This window comes from Aquila chrysaetos, chromosome 8, assembly GCF_900496995.4.
Source record: "Aquila chrysaetos chrysaetos chromosome 8, bAquChr1.4, whole genome shotgun sequence".
NCBI lineage: Eukaryota > Metazoa > Chordata > Aves > Accipitriformes > Accipitridae > Aquila > Aquila chrysaetos.
The window spans coordinates 10,450,932-10,468,625 of record NC_044011.1 but is presented as its reverse complement, the minus strand read 5'-3'; the positions used below and the strand labels follow the sequence as shown (position 1 = coordinate 10,468,625).

At 44.7% G+C, this 17,694-nt stretch overlaps 1 protein-coding gene across 1 annotated transcript in view; it reads right to left on the bottom strand.

Annotated features, from left to right (window-relative positions):
- The window catches only part of AGPAT4 (1-acylglycerol-3-phosphate O-acyltransferase 4), an 84,140-nt gene extending 77,181 nt beyond the window's left edge, over window positions 1-6,959 (bottom strand). Inside the window, exon 1 of the mRNA XM_030021435.2 lies at window positions 6,731-6,959. The gene's annotated coding sequence lies outside the window, so the exon portion shown is untranslated. The remainder of the gene's footprint in view (window positions 1-6,730) is intronic.
- Window positions 6,960-17,694: the final 10,735 nt, after the last annotated feature.

The following is a 17,694-nucleotide window of genomic DNA, read 5'->3' as shown; positions in this document are numbered from 1 at the left end:
TGTGCTGATCTAATGAACTCTACTTTCTCTTCCTTTCACCGTTTCTCAAGAAATGAAAACCAAGTATTCAGCAACTTGGATGGCTCTGTACTATAAACCAGAAGTTACAACTTTAGTACCAAGCCGACAGTATTGTATGCATGTGCACACAAACATACATCTCTCTCATTATTCCTACCCAAGAAGGAATTAAAGGCATTGCTAGATGCTTCAAGGACAACAATCAGAAGATAAAAATCATCCACACGGGGAAAAGGATAATTTTCTTTCCTCAGTACACTCCCATAAAACGACCTCTTTATATTTTCTGGAATTGTGATTTACATTTTACTAATTTTGGGCAGCCTCTTTAAGCCTTTTCCTAGAAGTCTAATTCCCAACTTGTGTGGCTTTGTTCTTTTGTTTAAGAAAGCCAGTAAATGCAACTAATGAATAATACAGAATTTGTGGCAGCAAAAACCTTAAAAAAAGATCTGGAAAGTGGCAGAGATAGGGCATAAATCACTGAGCTGAGAAAAACACCATGGTGGCAGTACCACTGGTTTACAAGTGGGATTCCCACTACCAGACTGTGGGCTGGTAACGAATATTCTGCTGTCCCCCCAAAACCAGTACAAATACTTTTAACATTGTGTCTCTCTCCAAGCAGCTGTATGGCCTGCTGCAGACAACCACGTTCTCCCACTTGGCAGCTGTGAGCCCTGCTGACAACACTGCAACAGATGCAGCAGGTACATGGGACAGACTGCATCCTCCCTGCTTCCAGATCACAGGCATGTAAGGGAACAGCGCCGGCCTCGTCTGTGAGGGGATCCAAAAGCTTCCAGTACAAATCACAACATGTTGTTAACAGTGCTGGAAACGAAAAGTGCCATCCACCTGATTACAACTCCAAGTGAGCTGTTAGTTTTTGTGATCTTCTATGACAGTACACTGCCTCCTTCAGCTATGCCATTTGCATATTTTTAATTAATATGAAATAACATTATTTAGTATGCTCTTTGAATACTAAGGAAATGTTAAACAGAAAAAGATTCACAAGATTTTTTTTTTAACCTCCAAGTATTAATTTTATTTGGCTGTATTCTATCATATGACACTGAAGAGTATGAAGTAGCTGAATTTCTCCTTTATGAAAATCACATCCCAAAAGTGGAAATGCCAATGCATGCACAAGATGTAGCCACACCAGAACAGGGATACACAGGATATTAATATTTATTTATTAAGTATTTTTTAATGCTTCCTTCTGTAGAAAATAGTTTAACTTAAGAATGAATGTGGCAAGGAAGCTTCCAGATTTATTATTCAAAGAAAACCAACTCCTGCCTTAAAGAGGTAACACCCAATACTTAGAAAAACACGCGTCTTACAGCTGAGATGTGATTGGCATGGTTCCAAAAAATACGATGCTGGCTTCAGTGAGAGGCTCAGCTGACCCACACCCACACACAAAACAATCAGACATCCAGATGCCAGGTAAAAATCCAAATAAACATGGTGACTGCTTTACCCACATTTCAGCAGTCCCATCCCACATCAGTTTTCACTCACCTCTGCCTCTAAAACACAAGTGTTCAGAACTGTTTTGCTACACCATGAACTCGGAATACTTTCAGCCACCTCATTCTCCCTGATCAGCAGTCCCCTAACAGCCTGATTTAATTTGAGAACTTCAGAGAATAAAAGCCTTTATCACAGGCACTGGATTTATCACATCCAATAATAAAGGGAGGTTTCATTTTGGACCTGATTCAAATCCTGTTGAAGCCAAAAGAAATCTCTCAACAAGCTTCAGTAGTCCTTGTTGTTTGGAAAACATTATCCCTCAAAAACAGCCAAATGCGATATAACTAATCAATGAACTTGTATTCTCAGCACCTAAAGCCAGGGCTAGTCAAAACCACCTTAAACTGCCAGCAAAATCATTCAGAGATAGTGCTTGATCCTACAGCATTTACGTTACTGGATGGCAAATGTGCAGCTGTTACAGTTCCTAAACATGCTGGTAAGAATCCAGTAGCATTTTTATAAATTTTGCACTAAATTAAGCATCAGGTACATCAACATCTACCTGGATTTTCTACAACATCTCTGCACAGCTTCTGGTGCCTAAATTCTTTTAAAAGCCTGGCTTTGAGCATTTGTCCTGCTAACTTCAAATAAATTCCAGACAGTTTTACGAGGCTTAAATCCAGAAAGAAGCTTTTCTCTGTCTCCATCTTGGGTGAAATGCAGTATTTATGCACGCTCTCAGAGGTACAGGCATAGGCATGTAAAAACCAGACAGTGACACACTGAAGGCTCAATAAGCTTGGGAATAGCACATTCCTAGTTATCTTTCTGCTTAACTACAACCCTATCACACCTATACCACTATTGGTCAACAGGAACAGTTAGTTTCTTTCAATTACTTTGATCCTCTGGATACTTGTTTTACATTTGTTTCTTGTGGGAAGATAGCAGTACTGCTCCCGCCCACCATCTGCAGATTTGTCAACACTGATGTTACTGCATTGTTTTATGGTAATTTTCACTAATACCAGATCAAGGGGAAAAAAAATAAATGTAAGTGTCTGTGCAAGTTTCAGCACTGTCTAAACATATCCTCAGAACCATAAAATAAACTAAAGCCTTGTTAACCCCTGACAAACCACCTGTGACTTGAAGGGGGAAAACCTCATTTATGATTCAAGTGCAGGTGTAGGCTGCTGCAGACAGCATGCTTCCAGACCTTCCAGAATTGCCAAACCAGCATCTGTAGTAATGGTATTTTCCAAAGTGCTGAAAAAGATGGTAAGAAGCGGCAAACTCTGATGTGTGAAGACAGGTATAATACAGAGACAGGGGGAGAAGCAGTACAGTTTAACTTTCACACAGTAGTTGTCACTTGAAATGGATTAAAAAAAATCATGTGCCATTTCTAGACACAGAGTTCCCCAAAATATGTTCTTTCCCTGTCTTTAACAGCAGGTTTTAAGTCAGGTCTTCCCCTTTTTCTGATAGGTGAAAAAACTTGCATAATCTGCCAACTAAATCTGTGCAGGCAAACCTTTTCATTCACCTGGATCCTGCTGGAAAAAAGTGAACGAAATTCAACTTTGTTAGTCAGATTAAAAGGAAATCTGGTGCATGTCAGATATTTTTCAGACGTTAATAAACAGCCACACTTGCACATGAAATCAGTGTGGTTGTCTCTGCCTGCAGCTTCTAACCTTCTGGCAAGTAAACTGTCTTTCAGTGGCCTCTACCTCTGACTTCTTTCCAGCCTAGAACTGGTTAATTGTCTTTCCCTGTTCCTGTTATTTATGCTACAGCAGAAACCTCAAGCGAGGTCAGCCCTTCTGCAAGCAGCAGAAAATTACTTCAGTGTTAAGCTCTTTGTGGCAGAATATAACACGACAGACACAAGGGCTGAAGGTGAAAACGGAGGCACAGAAGTAAAAAGGCTTTGAGTTCAAAATGAAGAGCAGACCACTAGCAGTACCATAACCCAGCATCTCCCAGATATGGGCTCACTACAGTTGTTTGCCTGCTTTGCCCAGTACCTAACACATGGTTTATGCACCTTTTCAGGAAACCCATTACAGCCATCATCATCTTCTCACATTATCAAAGTGGGGTCTTTACAGCATCTTCATCCTTGCCACAACACACAGTTATTCTCATTCATTTCCATTTCCTCCTTCCCTGGCCTTACCTTCACCCTACCACATCTCTAGTCCAACACATTGGAGGACAGGGGAAAAGTACGAAAACGAAGTGAGTCAGCAGTTTCTGAGCAGCACAAGAGCATTAGTCAGAGGTGATCAGGGTACTTGCCACACAGCCAGATATGAATGAGCTTAAGACCACCAAACAGCAGATTGGTGGGCAAACTTTCCCAAACGCCTGAAACTGAATCACTGGGGAAAGCCACTGCAGACAAAGCACTTAGGGAAAAAACACATGCTCAGCTGTCGCGTACCAGTGCTGAAATGCAACAAAGCATACAGGGTACTGCTCTCAGTCACATTTCTAGTTTCCTTACAAAAAAGCCCACTGCATTCAGTACAGCTAAATCAAACACACCTGAGGAGACAGTTGCCTTGACTCATATAACATTTTCCCTAATGAGGGAGGCCCACAGCTGCAAAAGCGTTCGCTGACTAAAGCACATGCATAGTGCACTACAATGCATTGTTGCCCTCTTGTTCATCTGCTCCCTTATCAAGACATACATGGTAGTGATGCAACTAATTAGGCAAGTGTTCTACATCAGGCAGTGGACGTTCCGCTTTTTAAAATTTAAGACCAAATTACTAATACAAGTTCTAAGGGCCACGAGTGCACGTTTGCAACACAACAATAGTCTCTTGCTAACCTCAGAAAGGCTGTGACAGTGTCTTCCTGTGTTGAAGAGGTTTCAAGGGGCATTATTCCCAGTCTTCATCTTCCAGCAATAAAATCAGGGTATACAACAAAAACTAATAAACCACATCTTTTCAGCAGGGCAGAGCACAGTCACAGGATTCTCATCTATCACCTGCAAGACAACCCTTCTCCCACAGAGCTCTTCTCTGTTATGGTACAGTAAGTACATTAAACTGTAAACCATGTACAACACTCACTCCAGGAACGCATGCCTCATTCCAGAGAGATGACAAACACTGCTTCAGCACCTCTAGATTTAGGCTGGAGAGAGCAAGACTTAATGAAAAAACAACTGTGCTCTAGGCACAGCATTCTCTGTTCTGTGACTCTGGGCAAGTGCTGACCTCTCTGCGGTTTCTCCACTCCTAAAATACAATACAGCTTCTTGTGAAGCACTTACTAAAAATCTGTTATTTAAGCGCTTGCCAACAACACAACCAAACTTTGCTTAAGAGCAACATTTATCCATCAGCAGTTTACAATATTTTCTCTGTTCATTGCAGGCTTTCTGATATGTTCTTCCACACGAGTCCTGCCCCTCTGTCTTCCATAAAACATGGTTGAAGTTTCATTTTTAGATACAGCTTATTCAGGCTTTGTTAGGCAAAACATTAATAGGAAAGAGCAAAGCTATGCATAATATTTACACAAATTCCTAAAATGAATCAAAATGTATTTTAATCCATAGCATTTGCAAAAACACAGCATTAGATCAGATACCAACAACTAGAGAAAGCTGCTGGTCAGTAAATGACAGCAAACACTTACAGCACATCAAATATTCTAGTGATCCACGCAGTCTTTATATAGAGGTAGTCCTGGCATCCTATTAAACAGACATCTGTATGTCTACAATAATCTTATCATTCACCTGAGAAATTAGAGAAGAAAGCAAGCTGCAAATTTCAGCTTAAGTTGTTCCACGATAGTTTCTCTGCTCCACCAGCTTTTAATTCTTTTGCAACTCACCCTCAGGGTGAAGTGATTATCAGTACAAGCTGAGGCTACAATCGCCTAGTACAACTTCCTGGGCTGGATGCATCACTGCTTTTAAAGAAATGCTTGGGGGATTTTTTTTTTTTTTTTTTTTTGGAAAGTTTCTTGCATCCTTCCACCTCTTGTAAAGTATTTTCAGCTTTCAAGTAGCAGCAAGGTTTCTCTCTCCCACACAAGCGCCTGCATAAGATACATCATTCTTAGATGTTTGCACGTGGCCTTGAAATACTTAGAACTCTTAGAAATGCGTAACAAAGACCAGAAGTCTCCGTGTGACATCACTGTTCAGACAGACTCTTTTCTCGGTTGTCTTTTCAGCCATACGAGTGAGTGGTCACTTGTTGAAATAAATGCTACAGAGGATTACTTCCTACCTAAACAATACCCCCCTTGGAATTCTCCCTGCACCACACGCTATCAGTCGACACGCCTTAAGTCAGTTTGTGGCCATTATTTAATTCGGCTTAAATATCTTTATGAAGAGACACAGACAGATGAAAGGCAGAGCTCCTACAACACGTGAACACATCACCAGGGAGGCAGGCTCCCCCTCTCCTCCGCCTAACCACCCCTCACGGACTTCTAGGCACCACGGAAACAAACCCAGCCACCGCGACCTGTGCCTGTGCACCCGCACCTCCCCTCCGACACCCCCGGCCAGCGGGGCACGCTACGCCCCTCTCGCTATGCAGAAGCGCCTTCGGGGAGGAGGCAGCAAACAGACGATCGCACCCGCCCGTTTCCACAGCAACCGCCCTACCCGCCCCCCGCCGACACCGCCAGCCCCGCCGCTGCGAGAAGGGAAGACCGAAAGGAAAGTGGAAGGGGCCGCCGCGACCGACCGCCCCACCCCGCCCCGGCCGGCAGCACCCCGCGCCCGCCGGCGGAGGCGGCGGGGGGGGGGGGGGGGCAGCGGGGCAAGGCCGCCGCAGCTCTGCCGTTTCCACGGAAACCCCGGCGCGGGCCGCGCTCGCCACACAAAGGGGGCCCGCGGGCGGCAGGAAAATTCTCGGCGACCGCGGCAGAAACGGCGCGACGGGACCGGGCGGCGGCGGCGAGCGGGGAGAGACCCGGCCCGGCGGCGAATAAATCAGGGAACTTCTGTCCGCAGCCCGCCTCCCGCCCCGCCTCGCCTCGCTCGCACACCCCGCCGGCGGCTGCCGGCCCCTCGCCTCGCCGCTACAGCACGCCGGGGGGGCGAGGGGGTGGCGGTTCTGTTGGTTTTTGGTTTTGTTTTTTTTCCAAATGGAAAGCACGCCGGCTGGAGAAGGGCGGCCGTACACCTGAGGAGCTCGCTGGTCGCCAGGGGAAGAGCACGTACCTGGCGCCGCCGGGCCTTGGCATGCGTGCCGCGCTGAGGCGCCGGGAGCGGGCGGGCGGCGGGGCGGCTGCCGAGCCGCACCAACTGCCACTAGTTTGCACGCGCCGGGAGGCGGCCGGCTCGGGCGGGGCCGCCAGGCTCCACCCGCCGGGCGGCTCCGGGAAGAACAGGGCGCCCCTCGCCTTCCCTCCCCGCCGCCGCCATGTCACTTCCTCCCGGGGCGGCGGGAAGGGGCGACCCCTCCCCGCGCCGGCTTCGCCTGCCCCGCGGGGCGCCGCCCGACGGAGGCCGGAGCGGAGCGGGAGGGCGCCGCTGCCGTCCCCGGCGCCGCTCCGCTGCTGAGGAGCGCGGGGCGGGTGGGGGCGGACGGCGCTCGGGGCGGAAGGGCGGCCGGCTCTGAGGAGGGAGTGGGAGCCGGGAGAAGCGGCGGCCCTGGGAAAAGAGCGCAGGGCAGCCCCCGTCCTCTGAGGGCCGCCGGCGTCTGGGCTGGCTGCTCATCATCCCTTGCGGGGGCAAACGGGGGGGTAAAGACGGAGGGGGCAGGCTGGGCTGTGCCCGCACGGAGGCCCTCCTGGAGGGCAGGCTGCAAGCTGTTGCGGGGGTGAAGGGCACCTGTGAGTATCCGCCACTTCAAGTGGAAATTGGGGAACGGAATACCAACTCCACGGCCTGGGCGCTGTGCAGAAGAATAAATGCGGATGGCAGTCATCCAAGCACCGAGTACCCTGACACACAATATTCACTGTCTGTGAAAACGCAAACATTTGCTGTCAGGCTCTGGCTGTGGAGTGAAAAGCAGCTTCCCTGAATAAAGAACAGCAAGAACTGAGTCTATTAAACACCCAAAGCCTTGGAAGGCGATAACGCCTGGGATGACATACCACGGGGATGGCGCTGTCAGCTCTGCGGGGTGCGTGGTTGCACGGGGTCTGGAGGGCTCCTGAGGCTGGGGTCTGGCAGGGGGCAGCTGGGATGAACTGGCTGGAGCAGAGCCCAGTTACAGTCTGGGTCTGTAACAGCCACAGAGCCTCACTGTTGGCCCTCAATGTAAATTTTTATTTTTCAAAAGTACTTGAAGCAAACACTGAACTGTTGAAGTTGTACTATGCATTAAACAGGGGCAAAAGGAGGATATATAAGCAAGACTTCCCAGACTAGCCACTGGAGGACATTCTCTAGGGAGCAAGAGGGAAGTGTCCTGACTAAAATACCACATTTGGGAAGGACAAGAAGCTACAACTCTCTCAGGGAGCAGCAACAGCAAGACTGCTGCTCAAGGGAGGACAACCCTGGAGCTGAGAGCGACCACAGCACTGGCATTATCCTCACTAGCCAGAGCACTGCCTCACAATACCTGAGGAGAGCAGTCACAGCACAGTGCAGGGTCCATTGAATCCACCATGAATCAGGTGCAGAGTTTGGACAGGGGATCTAGTCAGGAGCAGCAAGAGGTAGGACCACAGCTGGAAACAGGGCTACAACATGGATCCATCCAGGAAACAAGAAGACAGGAGACCAAACTGAAAACACACCCACCCACTAAACAGCTCAGGCAGGGACTGAACGCCCAGACCTGGGCTTAAATGGAGCCCCGGTCCACGGGCAGAGTGTGTGGATGGAGGTCCCAGGTGAGGCTGGTCAGGGCCATTAAGACCTAGGGTGCCACCAAGGCCCTGTCAGATTCCTGCTGGTGGGGTGGGTGGGTGTACTGTTCAGGAAGTCAAGATTTGGCAACCTTCCTCCCGTTTGGTCACGAAGGAGTTGAATCCAGCTCACTGACATCCTCAGGCCAGTGGTCTAACTGCTGAACTGTTACGTGGAGAGAGATTGGTAAAGGGTATTTGTCCAGCCATACTTTAAAAGACTGACTCCTGTGGCTGCATTTTTAAAAAGGGACACTTCCAGGCAGAGGGAGAAGACTTAAAATTCCTGAATGAGATATGTAATTCTGGAGGGCAGCTGTGTTTGTGGCACAGCCATGTCCTAAGCATCCTGTACTAGCTACTTTAAGCAGCTTCATATACTACACATACAGATTTTGGGTATATTATTCCAAGGCATCTCACTAAGGGTCTAGGTGTTGTCCTGAGAGCCAAGGGTCCAAAATTCAGGCACCCTGATGCTGAGTGTGGTAGTGCCTGAACATCTTTTGCTTATCTGGCCTTGAGATTAAACTCTCTGCAGCTGGTTATTTGTATGTTCCCCATTTTCTGGGAAGCCATAATAAAAATATGCCTTCTTGCTTTCATTAGGGTTGAGCTACAGCTGAATATAGTAGGATTTATGGATGCTTTACACCTGAGAAAACTCTCCAGTGAAGACATAAATCCTAGTTTTGATGCAACACATCTATTTCTCAAAAGTCTAACCAGAAAAATGTGAATAATAAAACCCCCTTATTTAAATTGGAGTTTAAAAGGTAAATGTATTAATCTCATGAAGCTGTTAGATACTATGGTAAAGACTGAGACAGGAAAGCCCACAGCAAAAAAATACTTTTGTATTAAGAGCAAGGTTTGTGAGTTCCTCACTGTGTATTTTTTTAGGTGCTATGAACAAGGAGGATAAAAAAGAATCAGATTATCTTTCTCTTTCCTTAAGCTCTACCCTCCAGAGCACTGAATAGAGTATATTAAGATTTGTACAGCTAATTAAAAAACCCAAAACACCATATGGCCAAGAGCAGCTAAATTAAGTTTCTTCAGGTCTCAGTTTTGGCATTTCCTTGTTCTGAGTGCTTGAGTTTGCACCTTCAGTGAAGTTCTTTCCTTGTTGCTTGGGGGCATGCAAATACCTTATTTGCATTAGGCAAGACTCAAGAGTTGAGTCAGGAACTTAGACCAGGCGATGACTCCTCCCAGCTATCCAAGGGCTATTTCTCACTGTGTGTGAAATGGGTGACTTTCAATGAGTTTCCCTGTAAGAAAAAAACAAAAAAACCCAAAAAAAAACCGCCCAAAACACAACAACAACAAACCACACCAAAAAAACCAAACCACAAAACCCCAGACTCCTGCTGGGCAAAGCATGCACTCCAGCTGGTGAGGAACCCAGGTATCTCTCACGACTGAAGTGAAATTAACTGCTTGCTGGTTCTAACAGCTGGACCCCCAACCCTACTCACCACACGCACTTTTAAGTGTCTTGTGAATTTGATTTCACAAATTTTGTGGCAGGTAAAAACTTACCTATTCTGGAAAGTTCTGCAATTCTAGCAATGCCAGCCTAGAGAAAGGCAGCACCCGTAGTGTTGATGCTGCTAGACTTATAGGGTGGATAATATATAGGGGTACACTATGATATGCTGCCATGAGCAGCTGGACTAAGGAACTCCAGTTTACTCTTGCTGCATGTCTTATGGTTAGATTCTCTAATATCTAATAAGGAACAGATTATAAAAGACACGTTTCCTGCATTTAAAAGCATTCATAATGTTCCTCTTCTGTGTAGGTTGAGTGTAATAAAGGCTGAACTGCAGGCTCTCTCTCCGTGCAGGCAATAACAGGAAGTCTTTCCTGTACTTGGCTTATCCATCTTTCTGAAATCTGTGGGAAAGTAATTGTGTCTGAGATCTCTGCTGCTTTTTTGGGCTTGATTAAAATCAGCTAACAAGTTCAAGATTACTGTAAGGATTGATGCATATAGCATGACTGCACAATTTTTTTCCTTTAGGAAGCCAGATGCTAACAGTTTATATAAATATGGAAACCAAAAATGAAAGTTACTGATACAATGCATTGTTGTAATGATAGAAATCCTAATACAGATGCAGGTGTGTCAGTTTAAATATGCCGGGGTGGGGTGGGTGGTGAAAATTACACACTCACAGCCTGTGTAACTAGCTTTTCTGGGCAAGTTTTTCTAGTGCAGACTAACCCTAACCGTGACACCTGCCAGCTTCTCCTCTCCCTCAGCTATACAGTGGATCCACTCCTTTCACACAGAAAACCCCACTTCCCTGCAAAGAAGCCACACAGTACCCACAAATGGAAACACCCTGTTAAAACTAAACCCTGGGGCCACAGTTAATTTTAGACTAGACTCATTCTTTAATTGAATATGTGTTAGCAAAAGAGCTGTGTGAGATGCATTACAGGAATTGAAGCTCCAGACTGTCCAGTTTGACCCTTTACAAAGTCTAGCCCATAGAGAAAGAATACTGGCTGAGATGCAGAAAAACCATGTTTCTTTTAACATGTTTCTTCTTTCAGCATGCTTCATTTTCTGCAACAGGTCCATGGCTACTAATCAATTATGGTGCATTTATCATTTTTGAAGTATACCATTCCTTTAATAAATACCAAGGATCATGCCATACATAAAGTTTTCCAAATTACTTTTTGCAGAATTAGACCAAATATTTTCGCATCTACTGACATCCACAAAATAAGCACTCCTTACACACGTGCAAATATTATTTCCATGACTGTTTTAAGTATTCAACTTAAGCCTACCTCTTAGGAGAAGAGGGGCCTTTGTTTCTCTCTACACACATATCTAATACAAAATGCCAGAGATTTGTTTTCCTTGTTTTCTTAAAGCTTGATTAAAATGAAGACTTTGTGTACCACTTTGGGCCCAAACTTGATGGCTCAGATGACTAGTTTTAGATATACCCATATGTGCAGATGACAGCAGAAATTTTACACGCACACACGCATGCATGCGCGTGCACACACACACACCAGTGGCAGGAGCTCTGATCAAACATGGTTCAGAGAGTGACAAAGTGGTGAGGGCTTCGATGGCACCTTGGAAACACAGAGTTGCCAACATCTGTTACTGTCATGGTCATGGGTGTGTGTGTGGGGGGGTGAAATTTCTCTAAGATCTTAGAGGAAAGATCACTTTGGAGCTGCAAAGGTTGTGTACTGTGTAGAGGGTACTCAGGAAACTGCTACTCTTCCAGAAGCAGAGGTAAGAAACCATAGAACAAAATCTTGGTCTGAACGACTTGGAAGCTGGAGTAGCTCAGACCCTATAATAACAAACGCTGCTTATGCATAATTGTGTTTACATCAAGCTCACCAGGAAAGAGGCACACTGGCTGCTCTCCAGGTCTTCAAGGGCAATACCTGATCTGCATATACAGTTACACAGACATTAACAGTCAGAAACAAATCGACACAACCATTCTTTTTGCTTGTATGTGTACATTTCCTCACCTAGAAGAGGAAATAATTATTTCAGTATGATGAGGACAAGGCTGCTTTATGTTGCAATAATGTGTAGAGACGAGCTATGCGAGCCTGCCATTTTGAACTTTTACAAACTTACAGAAAATGGCAATCCCTGCAATAAGTGTATGCTGCTTGATCTAGCTTGTAATGAATTCTGTAGCAGTGTCCTCACCCTGTGAATGGCTGCATGCTCAGCCTGCCCATAAAAGACAGAAGCTTTAAGACACACTTAAAGCATTCATCTTCATTCTGGCAGGGAGCAACTCTTGTTCCCTTGCCAAATTTACATTAAAGTTAGCATTTGATTATCTGTTTGTTCAATTACACAGAACTGGAAAGGTAATTTAAAAAAAAAAAAAACAAAAAACCAAAACTTTTAAGAAGCAGCAGTCAAAATACTCACCCTTACACATTGCTCTACTGAAGAACATGTTGCCTGCTGCAGGTCCTCTCACCAACCCTGCACCACGCTGTCCATACTGGAACATTGACAGGACACAACTCTCCTCTTGATCAGCTGTTGCAGTCTCTATCTACTGTTCTTTTATGTGCTACTTTTGTAACGACTGCTTTATCTGAAGGGAACATCAGGGAGCTGTCTATTTCCCAAGAAAATTATGGGATAAATCCTGGTTAGGTGGCAGGAAATACCCACTATGCAGCAGTCTTTATATGGATGGTGAATATATATGTATATATTTAATTTCTGTGCAGTCTGATGTATTTGAAGAACAGATTTGTGTCAAATTTTATTCTGTGTACTTTAGTAGAGCCCACTAATTATTCATAAAGACCCCACACTTTAGAGACATTCTGGGAAGTATGGTTCTTGAAGACTCAAGGGTTAAATTTAGTGGTACACCTTATAGACTAAGATACTTGGTGTGAGCAAATTTGACCCCTCACAAATGGAGATAACTGGCATTCTGTACTGTTGCTTGCTTTCTTAAAATGAGCTGGTGGTTGATGAAATAGATTTTTTTTAAATAAAAAGGCATTAGCTGAAAGCTAATTGGGTAAAAGCTGAATACTTACTGTATACTTACATCTTGTAAATGTGTATTATGCACATTAAGGAATGAAAAAATTTGGGACAACATTTTTGATACTACATTGCAGAAACAGATTGCATAAGTCATGATAACAGGGAATACAGACACAAACAACATTAGAAGCTCAGGACTTAGAGAAAAGGGGTGAAAGAGTCAGATAAGATTTTGTACTGGTTTTGCCTTGGGCTGCCAAATACCTGTGATACCACTGAAAAAAAGTACAGTACACTATACATTCAGATTGCCTTATTCCACTAAATAGAGCAGATCTGTGTCCTGTGTGAAAAGCGTACAGGACACTACTTTTCCTCTAATTTCTTCCAGTCAATCTTTCTCCCCTCTGAAGCTGTGGTCTTGGGAACCCACTATTTCCAATGTCACAGCAGGAGACAGGCCTGCTGTGACCCCTTAGTTCTTCGTTTTCTATGATTTGGCCTGATCTTGCTCCCAGTGGTATTTCATTGGTTTCATTGGATACAGACGCAACTCCAGAACTGGCTATTGCATAAGGGTGCTGTATTAAGAAAAATAGTAAGTTCCAGAGAAAAGGAAAATAATGCCTGAATATAAAACTCTTAAGTGAGCATGAAAACCTTAAAACGGGAAAGTTTTTACATAAAATAGCTGGAAATCTCATTATGACATCTGATCATCCTTCGATAGCAGTCACTCAAAAAGAAAAGGATCCAGGAAACAAAAAGCAGACTGGACACCTGTGAGAAAAATGACAGAGTAGTTCTCAGAAGCCCAGGCCTCATAGTGCTTAGGCTATTTCAAACACCACAATGCTCTTAAGACAGGCTGTAATGAAAAGAAAACACTGTTGAAAGAGTGATGTTATGCTTTCTGAAGAGAAATTGCCTCTATGTGAAAGATTTTCTGGCTGCCTTGCTGGCATCTACTAATTATTTACCTTTGAATCCTTAACTGTAGTACTTTATACGCATTTGGTTCCAGTTCTGTACCATGCCCTGCTGTCCTGCAGCCTGCACATGGGGGAAAGCTTAAAAGGATGTAAGAAAGGCATGTAATCCGGGGATGCCTTTTGGTAGGTGCACACTAAGTGATGATGCCACACCTTTTCCCTTTTCAAAACAGTACCAGCCACTGTGCCATGGCAGACCCCCTCCATAACCACTATCAGACATAAAAGATCAGGGCATTTCTGTAAGAGCTTGCTTTTGCCTCCAGCTGCCCCCATGTGCTGTCTGTATTCTTGTCTGCTTCAGTCCTAAGTGTGGCCTCCAGCACAAATCACAGCAACCACCAGCACTCTTTCAGTATAAGGGCCCTGATTCTCTTTGTACCCTAGAAATCACCCTGTCCGTCTTTGCTTCATGGCACAAGCTGCCCCATTGTATCTTCCTCCCTTCTGTTCTTTGATTCTGTGAAAAGCTCGGGGCCTAAGGGATAGCTAAGGGTGTGACAACAGGGTATGGAGCTGGTCAGCAGTCTGAATCCAGCAAAGGATGGTGGTGAATCAAAGGCTGTTTATTCAGATGATTCCTTTGTGGTCTATGGGAAATTGCAGTTGTGAATTTGCAATTGTAATGCACTTCCTTTGGAAAAAATCACTGCAATCGATAGTAATTAGCAACCTCTTACAAACCATTGGCAGGCTGTCCTGAAACCAATCCTCAAGTTCCTTGGGCATTGCATTGCCTGAGGCTGCTGGGTCCCTTGTCACCGATTTAATACTTTCCTCAAGCCTGAGGTAAAGGCCCTGCTCTAGGAAACTGTGCTAAGTGACCTTATAGCTAAGCCCATATGGCTCAGCCAGAAATTGGGCAATTCTCCCACTTGGCCCTGGAGGGGCAAACCTCCTGGAGATGGCCAGCTAAACCTCGTACTAAGCTATTAAGGCAAGACCTCATCAGAGGGCTGCCTGCTTCACAAATGGGTCTCAAACACCCAGGACCTTGTGTCAGATGAGTGTCACAACCACAAGTTTAGATAATCCCTCATGAAAACTGTTATATACAGTACACAGAATGGACTGTTTTCTGAGAAAGACCGACTCTATAGCCCAGCACCAGAATTGCTTTGACTAGGCATGTGTTTGTATTTGAAGGAGGCATAAAATCATCAACAATGCAGTTTTACAGAAAATGCAGTAGGAAATACGGAGTTCCAAAGCTGAGTGCAGTACATGTCAGATATTTTTTTGTGTGATGTATTAAAAACTGATTGGGCTGAAGGACCTGGATTGCTGTTAAGAGACACCTCTGCAGAGGATCGTCAATGTCATCCTACTAACTGTCATTTATCAAAGGAGTTCATGTGCCCCTGAGCTCAAGCTGTCAGTGTTAACAAAAAAAGGCTTGCTGTGCACACACACAGCCTGGTGAGAGCCCATGTCCTTACCAGCTCCTGGATCTGCAAGCTCAGTCCCAGGTGTTTGATGTAGCTACAGGTTTAGCACAACCATTCTCAGAGTGATTTGACAGTGTCTTATTCATATGCTCACTTCCATGCTAGCAGTATGTTATTAATTCGACAAACCCCACTGATTCATATTTTTTTACAATCTGAATAACACAGCTAATGTAATTTCCAACTCACCAACTCCCAGATGACTAAGAATCGCTAGCCCAGGAAATTCTGAGGGCTGGGATCTGTCAGTCAGTCACCTGGCAATTCAACCACAAATCAATCTACATAAGCACTCTACATCTACTGCTTTTCACACCTTTTTTGAACCACAGGTGTCCCAAGTGTTATCAATAATACCAAAAAAGCCTGCTGCCTCCCAGGCACGGTAGCCATAACGGTAGCATGAATCAGAATTGGCTATACTAACTGCAGTAAATCAACAGCACTGAGCAATCCCATTTCGTTAATAACAGCATCTCAACACCAGCTGCTCCTTGGAGACAGATGGCTTCAGCTGACCCCCCAAGCACTGCTTTCTCTTGCCACCCCCAATGAGTTGTAGCATTTGAGATATCAGTGACCTAGTAGTCTGATTTTGTTTATACACTGGAAATGTCTCTTCTGTCCTGTTGTCTTCTTTTTCTGTCCCTTTTTCTTCATAAAGGGAATCACAAACAATCAGGAAAAGTCGGTGTTTATTTCAACACAGATAATAGAATTCCAAAACCCATGGCTGAAAAATCTCCACCTCACACTAGCACTGTTACAAGACCTACATCAGGCAGCGTGGTACCATCATGACAACTAATTAAGAAGTCTTTTGCCAGAGGGAAAGCTTTCTACCTGGCTGGTATGAAATGCTTTTTTCTCTCTTAATTCAAATACCTTATTTAGGCAAAGAAATGAACTCTGAAAACAAATCCTATGCATTGGCACTGGTCAAACAATTGCAATCGTAATTGGACCCTCCCTCCTGCTCTGAGCTGTGCCAAGGGGACTTTCCCCAAATCCACTTGAAATTAATAAAGCTTCTACGAAGACAAGGGGATTTGCCAGTGCTCAGTTTAGTGCAGCGTAAGGATCTTACAGCCAGTGTTACTTTCACTCACCAAGACATGCGGACTTTCAAACAGCAATGCCCTGTGTGTGCAGGAGTCTCCATCATGTGAGAAAACAACTGAGGTTTGCACAACCCCGTGGTAAAGACTGCTGCATAGAGTGGTATGCTTCATCCAACAGCCCAAAGAGATTCCTGGGCTCGTGTGCTGAATCACTGTGTGTCATAGCTGGAGGGGGCCAGCGGTCTTCACAGCATTTTGTGGATTTTGCCATTAAGTTTCAGCTCTTCTCTTAATGGAATAGGACCTTGTGGGAATATGATGTGTCTCCAGGAGTAACTTGTCCTCAGACTGTTGCTGTTACTACAGTAGAGCTCACAAGAATGGGTGGGAGGGAGGAAATAGCAGCCACCTGGGTCTGACACCTTAAGGGGATGAACAGTATTCTTTCGCTATAATGCTAGACAATATGAAGCACAATAAGGCTAAAATATTACCAATAATACCCCACAGCTCAATGGAGGCAACAAGTGACAGGCTTGGGCAGCAGAAATTGTTTAATTTTATAGATAAACTATTTTATTATGAATGTCTTTGGGAATCTAGAAGCCATTTCTGAATTAGGAAATGAAGGCAAGCAAATAGATGATACGCATCTTCCAACAGGAAAATAGCTCTTGAAAACCTTCTTTCCCAAATTTTTTCACTTAAAAGAAATTCAAGTTTGTTCCTTGTTTTCTTTTAGTTTCCTATATCCTAAAATTGTGCCTAGAAGCTGGTTATTAAAAGTGTATTTTTGGAAGCATGGCCATCAGTACTTTTAAAGTAATTTAGAGCAAATGACTTTATATTGGATGCTAGCAGTGAATGGGAACCAGCACAGTAATGGCAGAGGGAGTGGGTTAGGAGGCAGCAAATGCTCATGAGGGAAAATACAGTAAGCCAGAACTTCCTTGACTTCAAATATCAGCACTAATGATCACCTCGCGCTACAGTGTCTGGCACTCAAGCTGATAAAAATAGAGTTATTAAGAAGATCCTTAAGTGTTTGTGGACCAGTTGATTGCATCATCTTAATTAGATGAGAGTTGAATTCCTTAATGTTGCATCAGCTCGCTACCTGAGTGACTGCAAATCAGTTTGGGGAAGGTTGTGGCAGCTCTGTTTGGGGTGATGTGGGGGCAGGTGGGAATGAGATGGACTTGCAGCTCTGCAGAAAGGAAGCTGTGCCCCAGCCTGACGTGCATCTGGTCAGTGTCGAGTATAGGGAACCTTGCCTTCTGCTGGCTAAATATTTATCA